Raw genomic sequence first — 7,895 nt, 5'->3', positions numbered from 1 at the left:
ATCCGTACACACATTCATAAAAAGAGTTGCTTGCACTACGGTCTTACAGGCAACACAGCACCACAACCAAGTCGGAATGTGGCATTCATGTGCGGCTATCACAAACGTTGTCGCTCCAACAGTGGCTGGTGATGTCATTGCTACGCGGAACTTTCAAACATACACCGGACGTGGTCAGCATATACTCAAAAAGAAATAAAAGTCGTATTTCACGCACTAAATAACACAAGTCCCGGTCACGCAACACGAGAGCACAGCCAGAAACTTGAGCCGACATCACGAGTCAGCAGGCAGCTTCGTTGTCTCACCTAAGCCTTTTCCCACACTTGAAAACGTTGCCGTTGTATGCATCGTAGCCAGCAAAGTAATCTCAGCTAACATACATGAAGATGAGATACAGTGAGTTTCAGGCATGCCTGTAACACTTTCTCGAAGGAAATATAGGAAAGAAAATCGGCGAAACGCTGGCACGGAACGTCACTTCACAAATGCAAACAAACCGTCACCCATGAGCACCGCCGACTCCGCCGAACGCGGCTGGTCGCTGGCGAGACGCACAGGCTTACGGGAAGCACCACGGGACCAACCTGTTCTGGCGGGGGTGTTTATTTAAGACCCCCTGTGCGGAGTTTGCACAGAGAACAAGATTTTGAAGGCGGAGTAAAATGACGCAATGTCGCCTATATCCTCCGGCATGTAGCGAGCGGAGTGAAACGAGGGAATGCCGCTGTATTGCTCCCATACATCGGAGTAAATATTCAAGTATGGGAGTATATAGGGCACATCACCTTGTTAAAACTCTCATGTGGGAGTATTTTCGTTTACAGTGTAAACCAAACTACCAGTTGTAATATAGAACACCATGTGACGAAATGTTTTGTGCATAACCAAAGATGCGGTATGGAAACGGAGCCTTGACGTTTCACCGCGTTGCTCCATTTCTTGCGGTGTTTTTCATAAGCAGGAATCCTATAAAAACTTAAGCCTTTTTTTGTATTTTGGTGAATCCCACCGCGACGCAGGTCATCGGCATACTGCGTTTCTTTCTTTGCAACACTACTCGCCGTACACGCAGCCCCGTTATTCAGTCACTCAGGTAAGTAGAGCCGGCAGAGTGCTTTCTACGACTAAATCTTCACTGGCGACAGCGCCACTAGCTTTGCTGGTTGTGAATTTTCAGGTACATTCGCTTTTGGGGGCTGGATAGCACTGCACTTGAGATAGAATCAACATTATAGTTTCCAGAAAGGCCGACACATGAAGGTACTCTCTAAAATTTGGCTGTAAATATCTTGTGAATGAGCCTTATGAGAAGCTCTAGAGTTTGTCTACGTAATTCATTTGACGACAGAAATGCCGTCAGAAATGATAAAGAAATGCACACTTTCAGTTGGCGAGAATCACCACATTTTGGGGTGACATCTCTCCAGTTGCCCCAATACAGTATTTATAGCGGTTCCATCTGCGACCATCGATGAAACTAGGCTGTCTAACAGGCCAGTCCAGTTGCAGCTAAGAGACGGAATCCAAAAATTAAAAATACAGCAGCACGACGATTCATAGGCGTATCCACCGGGGGGGGGAGGGGGGGGGGCAAACGATGCCGTCTGCCCCCCCCCCCCCCCCCACTTTTGAAAGTCGTCAGTTTAAAATTTGATTTCTTTTTTTCGGTGACGGAAGCCAATTGCAAATAAATACTGTGTTTTTTCGCGATACTCCGCCAGTGCGCTTGACACCGTGTACCCTTCGGCTACATCCTTGCGGTGCTGTTGTGGGCTTGTTTTTAGTTCCCAGTTCCGCCTTACAGCACGCCTGGCAGTCTTGGCACGAATTTTTGTAGAACGATGCCAGGGTAATTTCTTTTTAAGATGGCCTTTGACTATGACGAGTTGCTGCGTTATTTGCTTGTAGATATGAGGCAGATTCGCACTTCTTAACCTTTGAAAATCCTTGAAATGACTCGCTCACCCATCGTGCCTAAGGAAGTGAAGCCTACTTCCTTGTTGTCCTTGCTCTGGCAGGAGGGTTAGCAGCACGCCTTTTTTTCCGTCATTATGAGCTCGTCGGGATAGCCATTGTCGAGGAAGTCTTCAGCTCAAGTTTTCGTGCGACAGCAGTGGAGCATATAAAAGCGGAATGCGAAATATATAGGCGAAACTGGGAACTTGGAAGGAAGGCTACAACAGCGCCACAATAATGTGACGAAGTGGCAGACTGTGTGAAACGCACTGCCAGAGCATCACGAAAAAACAGGACACGGTATTGATTGGATATCGACTTTCGTCATCGAAAAGGAGAATAACTTACCATCCAGCTTGTTCCTTGATTCATTTTACAACTATCAACGGCACACACAATTGACCGTACACGGAGACTCCCCCTGAGCTATACGCAAACGCATTACGTCATTCGGCATATATATAATAAAGACCGTCATGTACCTCGTTCATTGTGAACAAGGCACCCGTATTGGGTGCAAAAACGCCGAGAACATTCTCGTTTTTCTTTTTGTTTTTCGGTTGGCGAGCGCTCGTTTTCTTCGATCATCTCGCAATTTTTGTGCGTTATGCACGGCATTTAGGTGTTTTTTCCCGGTATCCTCGGCAAACTATGCGAGGAACATTGCTTATATTTCTTCGAAGTATGAAGCGATGTTCTGAGTGAAGAACGATAAATGTTTATTCTGGGTTGGTTCATTAGAACGTTTGTCGAAAGCTACTCATTCAAGCATTCCAGGGTGCCATACTGCCACAAATGTAAATGCTTTCCAGATTCATAAAACAACTGCACGTTATAAGAACTTAACATTTTGTCAGATTATGTTGAATTTCGAGTGAGATGCGTTGCTAAACATTCACGTTCCTGCTTTAAAGAAATTACTGCAGATAATTAATAACCTTTATTTTTCCATGTGCTTCTTGTGCATCATATGAGATTTGTAATTGGTTTCTCCGGTGTCCTCGGTGAGCTAAACAAAGCATATTGTTTATATCTGGGGAAAGCTAAGGGCATGGTATGGGTAATGTGTAGGGGATGTTTGAAATGAGTAGGTTAAATGCGCCTTTTAGAGTAAATTACGTATGCAAGTGGTCTATAGCATTATTAGTGTGTTTTAGGAGCGGTGTTAAACTTATACTGCTGCACTGGCATAATTACAACTGAGGTCTACTTTTGCGAACATAAGGGAAACAATACGCCAAGTTTGTGTACGATGGTAATGCGTGTGGATCAAACACAGTTTTGAAACCTCGCAAACAAGCATTTGAAAATATCACACTACGGTTATTGGAGCGATGGCTCTACTACTCCAGGTACAAACCCAGAAAACGCCCGGTTCCGGAAATCTGACCTTCAAGCTCAGCAAAGGTCAAACTGGGACTACCACTACCGGCGGCGGCTGCGTACACCGCTTGGGCGCCCGTATCCCTTGAAAGCGATCTGCGATGTGTACAAAGTGCGCCAAGTGCTGGTACCTTCGTATGCGCTGTGCTTTCGACGCTTAGTTCGCGTTGAAGCGAGACGCAGCATGAAGGTGAATTCGCTCGCTGCTGCTGCCGCGCCGAGCAGCGTCACTGTGTTGTATTCTGGTGCCATTGCAGATGCGGTAGTTGCTGACCGCGCTGAGCAGTGTGGTTTAACTTGGTTTAACCGCGTTCAACCACGGCAAATCTTCACCCAGATTTCCCAATGTCCCAGGAAAACTCTGCGTTTCAGAAATTTTATACTTTGAAGGAATTAGCAGCATTTTAAGTGCAATGTGTCGCGAAGTTCTAACGTTAGTTGCTAATTCAGAAGAGTTACGAATCATTCTTGAACTCTCTTCTTTTTCTTGTGTAATATATTAGGCTCGTCTGGTGTTCTCACTGAACTAAAAAAAAGCAGCTTCTTTATCTTTGGTAACTGCAAGGACCAGGTAATGAGTGATGTGTAGGTAAAGCTTAAGATAGATAAGTAATCACTAAATTCCCTATGCAAGTGCTTTAAAGCGTTATGAGCGTGTCTAACAAGCGGGACATAATTGAGACCGCTACCCTGGCACACTGTGGTAAATGTTCTGGCGAAGAAACATCTGTGTTGATGAATTACTGGCTTTTTAAAAATTTATCCCAACACGAAGAGCTCCAAAACATTACACGTGGGCATAGTTTCAAACGGAACAGTCATGTACGAGCAACGTTTTCAAGCATGCGATATAATTACAGGAAACTGAAACTTTTATTGCAACTGCTTGAAAGAAACAACTTCGCTGCAAATGGGGTAGTAATTATCCACGGTCGCACACATCTGCTGTCTCTTTTTTTGCAATATTGCAAGTAATTTATGTCTATTGTATTTTGTTGCGTATGACCTCAACAATACTACTACGTTAACTAGCGATACATTCCTGCTGAATACTTCAACACCAAGTAGAATTCTTTGTCTAATTAGTAAAATTGTTTGTAGCAAATGTGCCTTTTTATTATTGCGCGCCGCGCTGCTGCTACAGTGCAGGATCAGGGACCTCTGTGAAGCAATCATTGTCTTAGTGCCTGCATCATCTTGAAATTTTGTATAGTTCCAAGAAATAAATTCAGATTAAAATAATTTCTCGGGCCCTCATGGTACACCATGTGGGATTGATGAATAGGCCATATAAAAAGAACAGATGCCTTTTCCGGGCTCTATCACATAATGTTATAGTAATTCACAATTATAATATATATATATATATATATATATATATATATAGGAAGAGACAGAGAGGCGGGGAGCAGGTGGTTTGCGGTTTGCCCCCCCCCCCCCCCCGCACTCGAGAAATATTTGGTACGCCACTGCAACTATTGCATCTCCGCTGACCGACCCATCTGTATGAACTCGCAGGTGGGTCTGCTTTGTTCCTTCCAGACGTTCCAGTACCACTGCCCGAGCCTCCTCACAAAGAACAGATCGTTTAGAATGTGGACAGTTTGGAAAGGTGCACATTGCCTGTCATTTTTGAAAATGTGCAATGCCACCGCCACTGTTCTGCGCGATCAAGAGGCTAAACTACCCGAAAGTCCCACTGCATTGTCGAATTAGAATGCGTTCGGCGTACGCGCCAGTGTGATCATCTCATTCTGCGAGCACGCCTTCAACGTTCTGTGTGAACGGTGGCGAGTTGGGCTACGTGGACTGTTTTGTGGAACATCCCGTCGTTATGACGCAGTTCTACCATCGTCATCAGTCCAGAAACATTATTTTGTTATCGTCGTGCCGTCGTCGTCTTAGCGCTGTCATCGATCCATCGCCGTCATCCCTTCTTGCTCATTCTACCGTGGTGGTAGTCATTCAATTGGGATAATGCGGTCGTTGTCATGCCATCATTGTCATCGCTTCATCATCAGTCACTGTCGTGCATTCCTTGTCATACCGTCTTCGCCGTCAAGCAGTCGTCGTTATACTGTCATCATCAATTTATAATCGTCATCTGATTGCCGTCTGACCGCCGTCATCAGATCGCCTTTGTCGTTTCATGAATGTCATTTCTTCTTCGTCATTCCATTGTGGCAACTGCATCGGCATCATAGAGTCGCCGTCATGCCGCCATTCTTGATAACGGGCGACCTTGGTAAGCTCCAATGCTAATTACATTACCATCGATTGTCTTTGTGAGATGAGTTCTGCCGTATTTGTCTCTCTACGTATTTCTCAAATCGTTTACCCGTCAACTTTGTCATTAAGGAGTCCATGGTCGAATAGTTAAAGCAACGACCTCATCTGCCGAGGGAACGTAAGAGGGTTTGAAAGCAACCGTCGTACCACCACGAACTGGCCATTGCAGCAAGCGGCTGCTGGAGCTAAACGAGGAAGAATACTCCACCCGCAAGCAGCATCGCTGGCGTTAATAGTTTCTGTCAAGTGAATATGTTGACTAATTGTTAAAAGTTTCTACTTTACGCTGATTTACTTTCTCTTTCAAGTTTTGTCTCCTGTAGGGTCTTCACCAAGAGAGCTCACGCTCTATCGGCAGCATGGGCACGCTCGAGTACATAGAGCGCGACGGTAGCAACTCAGCTGTATGATTGGCTGCAGCTTCTGTCGCTGGCCGTTGGCATCGTCGGCGCAGGCCAAGGCGCAGCACAATCGCCCGAGCAATATACTCGCGTCACCTGAATTGGGTACTCATCCGACAGCGGACCGTTACCAGCAGAGTGATTGCCACTCATGTTTTCTGCCATAGGGCGCAGTTTCCGCTCGTGCAGGCAAACCCAACCACGATTCATAAATATCAGGGGATCACATGCTAGGACGCTGTGTACGAGTACGACCACAAGTACCATTTGAAGCTCGTGTACGTGGTGCTGTCCCGGGCAACCATGCTTCACGCCTTGTATCTAACCAACGCATGTCAAATGCGTGGTCAGAATCACAACGTCTGGCTACACACTGGATTTTCAAAGTGATAACAGCTCCATCAAACAGTCCAAATACCACACGCACACACACGCTGCATCTATCTTTGTAGCGTTAAAATGGAGCCATCATTCCGAAAACATGACCGACGAACGGCGTTTCGACATAAAGGATGGCCAAAAAATTTGAAAAGTCATAGTAAAGCTCTATATTGATTAGGAAACTACTTATGAAACACGACTCTCCGTTTTCAAGAAAGTGAATTCTCTATCGCAAAATGAACCTGATGCCTCGATGTTGCATCTTATGCTTAGATTCATCATCAGCCGTAGAAGAATCATCAGCCTATTTTTATGTCCATGGGATGAAGGCCTCTCCCAGCGATCTCCAAATTCCTCTATCTTGCGCTTGTTGATTCTAATTTGCACCTGCAAATTTCCTAATTTCATCACCCCACCTAATTTTTGGCCGTCCTCGACTGCGCTTCCCTTGTTTTGTCACCCATTCTGTAGCCATAATGGTTCACCGGTTGCTTATCCTACGCATTACGTGACCTGCCCAGCTCTATTTTTTTTCTTTTATTGTCAACTAAAATATCGGGTATCCCCGTTCGCTCTCTAGTCTGCACCGCTCTCTCCCTGTCCCCAAACGTTATGCCTAACATTTTTCGTTTCATTGCTCTTTGTGTGGTCCTTGGCTTGTTCTCGTCATTCTTTGTCAACCTCCTAGTTTCTGCCCCATATGTTAGCAGCGGTATAGTGCAATTATTATCGACTTTTTTTCCCTTGCAGTGGCAAGCTCCCAGGCAGCGATTGGTAATGCCTGTCGTATGCAGTCTAACACATTTTTATTCTTCTGTAAATTTTATTCTCATGATCAGTGTTCCCTGTGAGTAATTGACCGATATAAACATGCTCCTGTACAGACCACATGTAGAGGCTTGCTGTAGATCATGAATTCATGTTCCCTTGCCAGGCTACTGAATATTACCTTTGTCTCCTGCATAATGATCATATCCCTATTCTTACACTTTCTCCGTTCAAGTCTTCAATCATTTGTTGCAATTTGATCGCAGTGTTGTTGAAGAGCACAATGTCATCTGCAAATCAGTGGTTGTTGAAATACCCCAATCTAATAGCTTGAATACTTTTTCTAAGTATGCAGTGAATAACATTTAATAGATTGTTTTTCCTTGCCGTATCCCTTTCTTGATAGGTATTTTCCCACTCTTGTGAAGAATTAAGGTATCCGGTGGGATATTTGTAGATATTTCACAAGATGTTCACGTATGCCTCCTGTACTCCTTCATTACTCTATAACTTCATAATGCCGGCATCTCTGCAAAATCAAGTGCGCTTTCATAATCTATGAAATCCATATAAAGTGGTTGATTGAACTTTGCAGTTTATAATGCATCAGTAATTTCCCTTAATATCTACTTTCAATGCTGAGAAACAAAGGTTCCTGGTCCACACATATCACTTCTATCCGTGCCAACGCATCAAAATCATTAGGTTTTCTAC

The sequence above is a fragment of the Dermacentor silvarum genome, chromosome 3 (genome assembly GCF_013339745.2).
Source record: "Dermacentor silvarum isolate Dsil-2018 chromosome 3, BIME_Dsil_1.4, whole genome shotgun sequence".
Taxonomy (NCBI): domain Eukaryota; kingdom Metazoa; phylum Arthropoda; class Arachnida; order Ixodida; family Ixodidae; genus Dermacentor; species Dermacentor silvarum.
The sequence above is the reverse complement of the archived record's forward strand: the minus strand, read 5'-3'. Positions refer to the sequence as shown.